Raw genomic sequence first — 9519 nt, 5'->3', positions numbered from 1 at the left:
TGTTGAGCAGCATGCCTGGTCTCCACCTACGTGATGTCAGTAGCACCCCTCCCTCCAAACTGTCTTTGTTCACTGACAAGTGTCCCTAGGCAGTGGGGGACAAAACTGCTCTAGTTGGAAACCCCTAGTCTAGAAAAAGCGTTTAAAAATGAGTAAGACACAGCTCTGACTTGGAGCGGGGTTGCTTATCCTTGGCAGGGCTGACATCTGGGGCCAGATCATCCTTTGGTGTAGGGAGACACCCCGAGCCTTGCAGGGTGTCTAATCGCACCCCTGGTCTCTACTCCCTAGATGCCAGTAATCCCTCCCCCTCCCCCCAGCTGTAATGATCCAAACTGTCTCCAGGCCTTGCCCGACACCCCCGGGGCACCGTCGCCCCACTTAGCCACTGCCCTGGACGCGGGCTGGTCGTGGGACCTCCTTTGCTGTGTCACCCGGGCTCCCTATCTCCTTGTCCACCAGGGAAACTCTCTCTTTGCTTTGTGGATTCCAGTGGCCATTTTGTCACATACATAGATACCTAAAGTACATATTAAAAAATAAGTATGTGTGTATATACACATGTACCTGACCTTCTCATGAGACGGAGCTGCCCAGAGCAGATGCATCACTGCCGCTCCTCCGGCTGGGTCAGGCAGCCCTCCAGGGGTCTGTGTGGTCCTCCTCAGCCTCGGAGCTGGACCTGTCACTTCTCCCAGCTGCGCTGGCTGCTAGTGGGTTTATCCGGCGTTTTTCACTTTTCTTCTGTGGGCAGCCCCAGGGGGGTGGGTGGTTTTATGTGTGTGTGTGTGTGTGTGTGTGTGTGTGTGTGTGTGTGTGTGTGTGTGAGGCTGTGGGTGAGCCTCGGAAGCCTAACTTCCTGGTACATTTCAGTCCAGCTGCATCTCGGCAAGAATGACCCACGGAGGCGGCGGCTGCCTTTCCGACGAAAACCCCCAGAAGCTGGCAACGACAGGCAGGCTCTGGGACTCGCCGCACACAGACCGCAGCACACTTGGGGGTGTAGGCGCCTCTTAGATTCCATCTTGCCTCTCATGTGTGGTTTGTCATTGTTTGGAAGTCAAATGAACCCCCCCAAAATTACGCGCAAATTGACTGCCAGAATGGCCAAACTGTCCACGGGCCGTCCGCTTAGTAAAAGCCGTGATAAGATTGGGCTTCTCTGAGTCGCTGTTCTGGAACGAGGCTGCGTCTGCCACGCTGACGTGTGACATCTGTCGTGGAGGGGACCTATGAGAATCGATGGCCTCTGCAGAATCTGGGGGGGCTCTGATCCTCCTTGAGACTAGGACCCTGTGCCCATAGGATGACTGGCCAGTAGCACTGTGTCCTGGGAATCTTCCTCCCTCCCACAAGGCCACCCCACGTGCAGTGTGGGGGACCCCAAAATCAACCCCGCTTTTCCTCACGACCCCCTCCATTCCCTCAGAGCAAGCCCAGCGTGCTTTGATGACATGATTCCAAAGTGGGTTCTTGGCAGTACTGAGAGCAGGAGGGTGTCGTGGTCAAGAGCAGAGCTGGAGACAGATAAACACGCACAGGTCCTGGCACCGCTCCTCAGAGCCACGTGGCCTTGAGCGAGTTACCAAACGTCTAGTCACTTCCTCTGGGTCTGGCCAGGTCGTTGCTGTCACAGGGATGCTCCGGCAGACGTCCAGGTGGCCAAGGTGTTGCTGGAGCCCTGTGCGTCCCGAGCACTCCCCGAGGGTCAGGCTGTGGAGACAGCGCGCCCCTGAGGGGCTGCCCATGCCGGGTGGGGCACTGCAACCTGTCTGAACCAGGGCAGCTCTCCGAGGCTGCCCTCCCCGGCACCCCCAGCGGGGCACAACACAGGCACTGGGGTTCCTCCACCCCTTCTGTGTTATCTGACTTGACTGGAGCCGAATCGGACTGTCACAGAGCAAAACAGAGCCCGGCAGCTGGGTCGACCCCCAGGCCCTCCCTCCTGGCAGACACACCGTTTCCGATGGGATAAGGGCCCCTGGCGAAGGAAAGCTTCTTCAGCCACGACTGGCGTTCCATAACTGCCCCCACACCGGCTGAGTGTTGGCCGAGGAGCATGTCCACCAAAGTGAAGGCACACGGTTCATGGCTTCAGGCAGGAGGGGTGCAGGGTGGGAGAGCAGGCGGGCACCGAGGCTCCGAGGACGCTCGTCTCTTCCCTCCTGAGCAGCCCGACTCCGCCCGCAGCTGAGGTGTAAAGCCAGGGGTTCAGGGAGCGGGTACCAGGCTCAGCAAACGTACCTGCGACTCCGCAGCTGAGGTGTAAAGCCACGGGTTCAGGGAGCGGGTACCGGGCTCAGCAAACGTACCTGCAATGCCGCAGCTGAGGTGTAAAGCCACGGGTTCAGGGAGCAGGTACCGGGCTCAGCAAACGTACCTGCCCCGGGCCTGCTCGCACCTCCGCACCTCCGGAGAGCCAACTGACTTACTCTTGGGGAGGGAACTGGCTACACAGTGGCACCTCCAGGGGAGACTGCTGCTCTCCACAGCTTCCCTCCCCTCGCAGGAGGGAGGGAAATGCAGTGGGTGAGTGTGAGCCCCGTGAGGGACGGGGCCTCCAGGATAGGGCCCAGCGGACCTGGGCTGCGCTCAGAGGACTGAGGGAGCCTCCCTTCGGGGCTGGGGTGACAGCTCAGATGGTTTCCCAGCCTCCCTCCTCTCCTCTCTCTCTTTCTTCCTTTGTCTCTCTTTCTCCTTTCCCTTCTCCTTCTTCTTCTCTCTCTCTCTGACTCCACTAAGGCCTTTCAATTTTGGGTGTAACAACTATTTTACACCAAAGGAGCCAGGTGCAGCACGGAGAGGCTCCGACGTGTCCACCTTCCCCGGGGCGCCCTCCAAAAGGGCAGAGGAACCCCGGCAGCGGCCCCGTCCGCCCGCTGGGCTGGCCGCACGCTGGCACCTGGGCCTGGCAGCAGGCTGACTTGACCCCCGGATCGAGCCTGACTGCCGTGGTCCAGGGCTCCAGCTTCAGCCCCCCACACGCTCGGCCCTGCTCAGACATCACCATGACGTTGGAAGGAGGTTATTCAGCTACTTTGTCCAAGAAACTGGAGGAGGAAATGTATTTCACAGGGAAGGGCAGCAAAGACTCCAGAAATAGTTCCAGGCCGAGAGCAGTGAGGCAGCCATGGGCTGGGGCTCCGGTAGGATGAGGGCGGCCAGCAGGGAATTCAGGGCCCACGCCGGGGCTGAGTGGGGCACACTCGGAAGGAGGGGACGTGCTGTCTGGGCCCCACTGCCACTCTCCTGTCCTTCAGCCCCTCCCCTCCATGGGTCCCCTAGGTGTGCGGACAGCCAGGTGTGTGGGGAGAGCCAGAAGACAGCCCGGGGACCACCTGCATCGCACACCTCCCCATTCTCTGCCATCCTGCTGGGGGCCCAGCGGAGGAGGGCTGGGGAGGGGTGTCAACCAAACACACACTGGGCCCCCAGCCCCAGAAAAACACTGAGCTCCGGGGAGCAGAGATCACTGGTTCAAAAGCAGGAGCTGAGGATTAGAAACAAGTGATGGAAAGAGGATGTTACAGTGAAAAGACCCAGGTGACATCTGTCTGTTTCATGCCATCTCTCACCCATTCACGGAAGACAGGATTTGGACAAAAAGAGGAAGAAGGGTGTGAAGGACTTCCAGGGCAGGGCCCCGATCAACCGCCTTGGCCAGGTTAGGTGGGAGTGTGTGCCTCACTGGGGTTACACATCTGGCGTGTAAATACATCCATGTATGCGTACATCTATGTATACATAGTACACATCATACAGATATTATACAATTAGCGGGACGAAGTACGCTCTGTGATCCGGGAGCCCTCCGTCAGGCAGGTCCTGGCCTCCAACACCACCCACTTCCCACCCCGCAAGCCACAGCAAGATTCCTCTGCCTGCAAAGGTGATGTTTAGTTTAGGCCACGTCGATGCCAAGGGCTTCATTCTGAACTGAGTTCTCATGAACTAGTTTCTACTTAAGCACACTCAGTAAAGCATTTTCCGGCTTATGAAGGGTCCAGGTTTAATATTTTATACCAGACCACAGGGATAGCTGTGGATATCTGGCTTTGCTGGTGCATAGGCAGCCAGGAGATGGGGCAAGGCTTGCAGTGCCCCCGGAGTGCCAAGGTTTTCCCTTGTAAGTAGGGAGGGGACAGTAACAGTAACGGCAGTGATAACACGTTGTTACTTTCATTACTGGGCGGCTGCGAAAGTTGCATCAGCTATTACGGTTAAAATTAATTTAACTCGAAAATATGCATGTGCTAATTTCCACTTGTCTCCTCTAAATTATGTATTTGTGTCAGAGTCTCTATACAGGTGGACAAGATAAGGGTTTTTTTCTCCTTCAGGAGATCTTTCTGCTATAACCTCAAAAAAAAATCATTTAGGTTAAAACACTTTAGATTCTTTTAACTGTCAGTTCAGTTGGCTTGGAAAAAAACACCTTTGCCAGAACCTATGTGCAAATTTCACAGGTTGCATAAAAATGGCAGGCACACAGTTGGATATAAAGTACATAAAATACTTCAGAAAGGAAACAACAATTGGATAAATTAATTTAAAAAGCAGGTAAAAAATCTGTCAGGATACATTTGTACTAAAATCATTGAAAACTGTAACTTGGATGAAAAGCACAACCCAACTTTCCTTTCAAATTGCATTAGTTATTACTTCTTACTGAATCTGGATGTTTTTAGGAATTTCTTCACTTAATACAATTGTGACTTCTTAAGCAACGAACTGTTCCTAGAATAGCAATTCAATGGGTCCTCTAGAAAAAATACACAAACTGAAACAAAAAACATTTTAGTACCGTAAATATAATTCTCTTCAAACAAACCTTGAGTGCACTTTATGGATCCACAGGGGGAAAAATGAAGCACTAAGACACAGTCCTACCTTCCAGAAGCTTCTACTCGAGTAGGAGACAAAGTTGTGGGTGATACATGGTAGAAATGAGTGATTGTGTGCGTGCGTGTGAAGGTTCATTATCCCATAAGAATTTATCTCATTTCTTAATTCAGACTTTGCCTACTGGGCATTCTAAAAACTTGGAATTCTCTGTTCCTTTCTTTTTGAAATTGCCCTACTTATAATTTCACTCAATGAAATGCAGAAATATTAAAATGAAATGAGGGCTTCCCTGGTGGCGCAGTGGATGAGAATCCGCCTGCCAATGCAGGGGACACGGGTTCGAGCCCTGGTCTAGGAAGATCCCACATGCTGCGGAGCAACTGGGCCCGTGAGCCACAACTACTGAGCCTGCGCGTCTGGAGCTTGTGCTCTGCAACAAAAAAGGCCACGACAGTGAGAGGCCCGCACACTGCGATGAAGAGTGGTCCCCCGCTTGCTACAACTGGAGAAAGCCCTTACACAGAAACGAAGACCCAACACAGCCAAAAATAAATAAATAAATAAATAAATTTAAAAAAAAAATAGAGTTGAGTAAATAACTATGGCCTGTACCACCTCCCTAAGGGGTAAAAACAAGTTCAGTTTGGCCATACACACCTTTATAAAAAAAAAAAAAAAAAGAAACGAAAAAGCATGTCTCTTGTGACTTCATAACATTCCACCATTTCAGGTAATTGAGGAAACTATGTTCACCAAAATCTTGAGGCTGGCAAATGAGACACTCTAGATTTCAGTGCTGGCCTGAAAAAACTCAAAGCAGCCTAAGCCTGTTATCTGACATGGAACCTTTCCCTCTACCTCTCCCACACCTTTAACCGGCTGTAACTTGGTGGCTGGTTTTCTGGGAGGTTCTAGGGAAGGTCTGGTTTACGTTCACTGTCTACCGGTAATTAGCCACGCCCCACCCATCCCCAAGAATAAGACCAGGAAAGAGATCCTTTCTGGTCCTTGTGTTGGAGAGGGCGGACAGGGCCGTGGATTTCAGGGCTCAGGTCTCTGACCACAGCGCCATGGCCAGAGGAGGACATCCTGTTTTGGGGGGGAATCCTGCTGAACGGCCCAGCAGGTCTCTGGACATGTTTATCACTTGGCTGGACTAGTGAAACAAGAGCTAGAAGTAGGACACCGTTTCCACCGTGAGAAATGGTCTGGTTGAGGCTCATGCATCATTTAGCTGTTCATAGAAACATGTAACATCTGCGGTGCATTGTGATGTACACTCTTCAATCTCTGGGAGCTCCCAATGCCTAAGCATTCCAAAAACAAATGTGACAGGTGTCACGCTTCATGCCAAGCAGCGGCCATAATGCTTGTGTGTGTCAAATCACTGTCACCTTTCCCAGCACCGAAGGAGGGTGACTCGGCCTGAGGGTCTTGGGGCTGTACCCATCCACTTCCAGTAACGGTCTGGCACAAGCATGCCCTTCACCCAACAAGGAAACGCTGTCCCCATTTCTGAATTTCTAGTTTTCTCCCAGTTCTACAGACTCCACCCTTGAAACCATCTGCAACTTCTTGCTCCCCACAGACCCCCAGGCAATCGAATCCGGCTGTCCATTCCAGCTCCTTCTGCCCTTGCTGCCTGTCTACCACCTGCCCCTTCATTTCACCCCCCACCCAGGACCTCATCACCCACGCTGGACTCTTCCGAGCGTGTGCTCGTTGCCCGTGCCCACGGTCCACCCCGGCTTGCATTGCAGCGCGTCTTTGTTCTCGATTGCTCTGTCGCGACCTCCCTGCTCTTCTGTACCCACATCACCCCCTGACTGCTTTTCAAATTGCACTCAGCTCTTTCTATCTTCTCTGAATATCTGGAGCACTTAAGGGCTCTACCAGTTGGGGGTACCTTGCAGTATGGGCCTTGGATCCCAACAGATGGTTTCCCTTTATGTTTTGTGGTTTTTTTTCCAGCTAAGTTGGAAGGTCCGTTAGGCCCCAGCATCACCGGCAATGCCCAAGGTGTACCCGGACAGAGAAACTCTGTCTTTTTTGATTGAACAGTTATTCTAAGAGTATGATACACTTGGTGATGATATAAAGGAGGAAGCCGCTCTGCCTGGGGGGGTGGAGAGATGGGTCTGGAAGAGGGCGGAGGAGGTTGCCACGGGGAGGAGGGGAGAGGGGAGCGAAGTCAGATACGCAAAGCAAAGTCTCCACACACAAGACTTGTTGAGAGAGCCATAAGGATGGAAAGAGAGGCATGATGGGAAATTCATTTGGCATCATAGAGGAAGCTGCAGAACTTGCAGCCCTTGGGTGCAGGAAGACCTCGTGGTCGCCGTCATTCGCACCTGAGCTGGAGCAGCCGGGGAATCAGACGGTGGCCGTGGGGAGGTTGGAGGAAGCAAAGGGAGAGGGGTTACTTTCTCTTTGCTTCCCTTTCTTGTGGGCCAGTTTCAACATCTACCATGTGCTCACTTCCAAATAAGTCTTGACTCTGAACAAGATGGCTTATTTGTGCCTTGTCTCGTATTCTTGCAGCTAAGTCTTGGCTCAAATCTCCCCTTTGGCCACAAGGCCCTCACCCTGACCTCTCCATGTCCCCCACCCACCTCCAATAGAGTCTGACTGTTCCTTCAAAGCCCATTTCACATCAGAGGGCCTCGAGGGGCCTTCACCTCTCGGGCCACCCCCTCCTCGCTTCCCTCCCCCTCCCCCTTCCCGACCTGGACAAACCAGGTTGCCGGCCATTGCTCACGCTGCTGTCTGCATCTTGCCTTGGTGTCCTTTCCCCCCTGCCAGCGTGCAGCGCTCCTGAGGGCTGACTCTTCTTCGTGATATTCACAGGCCTCTGCATCCTGTTATGGACACACTATGAATTAAAATGACAATTCTTTTTCCCCTTTTTTTTTTTTTTTTACTGTTTGCATGCTATATCTTTTTTTTTTTTAATGACAATTCTAAAATGAGTCTGTGCTTTCAGGGGAAATGGACATGGCTCTAAAGAAAGGTGGGAGGGGAGGGAGAATAAATCCCCCCAAAGATGAAAGGCTTTGAGTCACAGGATCTGGCTAATTTGGGAACCCACCTGGCACAGTTTTATGTCAGAGACTGTGGCATGGGGGTGGGGTGCTCCAGTGACCAGGGCAGGCTTATTTCGGGGAGAAGGTCAACGTTTACATCATGCTAAATACAGTCTACTGCCTTGCACACAGCAGGTGCTCAATAAACGAACACCTAAAGTGCGTTCAAAATTATTTTTTTATCTAAAATTATTTTCATTTAAAAATGAATTTAATGAATTACTGACACATGCTGCAACATGGAGGAATCTCAGAAACATGCTGACTGAAAGAAGCCAGAGAGGAAAGGTCACATGTGACATGATTTCGTTTACATGAAATATCCAGGACAGGTAAATCATCATTCGTTTACATGAAATACCCAGGACAGGTAATCATCAGAGACACAAAGCAGATTCAAGGTTGCCTGGGACCAGAGCAAAGGCAGACTGGAATGAGGAGTTTGAAGGCTGTGAATAAACTATGCATGCCACTGAATTGTCTGCTAATTTCATGTTGGCCAAAAAAAAAAAAAAAAAAGGGCTTCCCTGGAGGCGCAGTGGTTGAGAATCTGCCTGCCAATGCAGGGGACACGGGTTCGAGCCCTGGTCTGGGAAGATCCCATATGCCGCGGAGCAACTAGGCCCGTGAGCCACAATTACTGAGCCTGCGCGTCTGGAGCCTGTGCTCCGCAACAAGAGAGGCCGCGATAGTGAGAGGCCCGCGCACCGCGATGAAGAGTGGCCCCCGCTCGCCACAACTAGAGAAAGCCCTCACACAGAAACGAAAACCCAACACAGCCAAAAATAATAAATAAAATAAATTTAAAAAAAAAAAGAAGACAGAAAAAAGTACCAGGGAAGTTCCTAAAATATAAACATTTTTTTTCAAAATAAAATTAAATTAAAATTGGAAAAAGTAGTCAAAAGTTATTTTCCCACTAGACTGCAAAAACACAAAAGGCTCTTCCATTGGAATATGTGGCTGCACTTTAATTTCAGAGAAACGCACGTGCAGTAAGACCCACCACAAGTACACACATTCATGTGCGTGGTTCAGAATCCACGAGAACTCTCCCCTCAGCCACCCAGAATGAAATCCAGATACTGGTTGCTTGAGCTTCTTGAGGCAAAGAACCATATTTTCCTTAATAGAAGCAGTAAATGACAACAACATAGCTAAACAGATAAAGGATAAGCAATGCCAGGTTTTGTGTGCTGCCTACTAAAAGTTGCATTGACCTACTGGTTTGACTGTTCCCAGAAACACAGGTCAGCGACGGTGACAACAACAGCCTGCAGGGCAAAACCAAGGTAGAGAAATACATTTCGTATTTCTTCCTCTCCTTGGAAGGATGGAATTAGAAAACATTCAAGAGGGAAATATGAGTAATCTGACATTAAACTCTTAAAATGCTACATCTTTGTGCCAGAAGCTGGTTGAAAAAGAATAAACTATCACGCAACAAAGATAGATTTGGAGGGGAGAGGAAGGAAGAGGAAGGTGGGGTGCGGTGAGGGCGGGAAGGAGGGGGAGGGGAGTAAAACAGAATATTCCAGATGGTGGGTCTGAATGATGTTTGTTGATTTTTAGTCGCTGGTTTCACATTCTG

Source organism: Balaenoptera physalus (genome assembly GCF_965194825.1).
Source record: "Balaenoptera physalus genome assembly, chromosome: Y".
NCBI lineage: Eukaryota > Metazoa > Chordata > Mammalia > Artiodactyla > Balaenopteridae > Balaenoptera > Balaenoptera physalus.
This window is presented reverse-complemented; position numbering follows the sequence as displayed.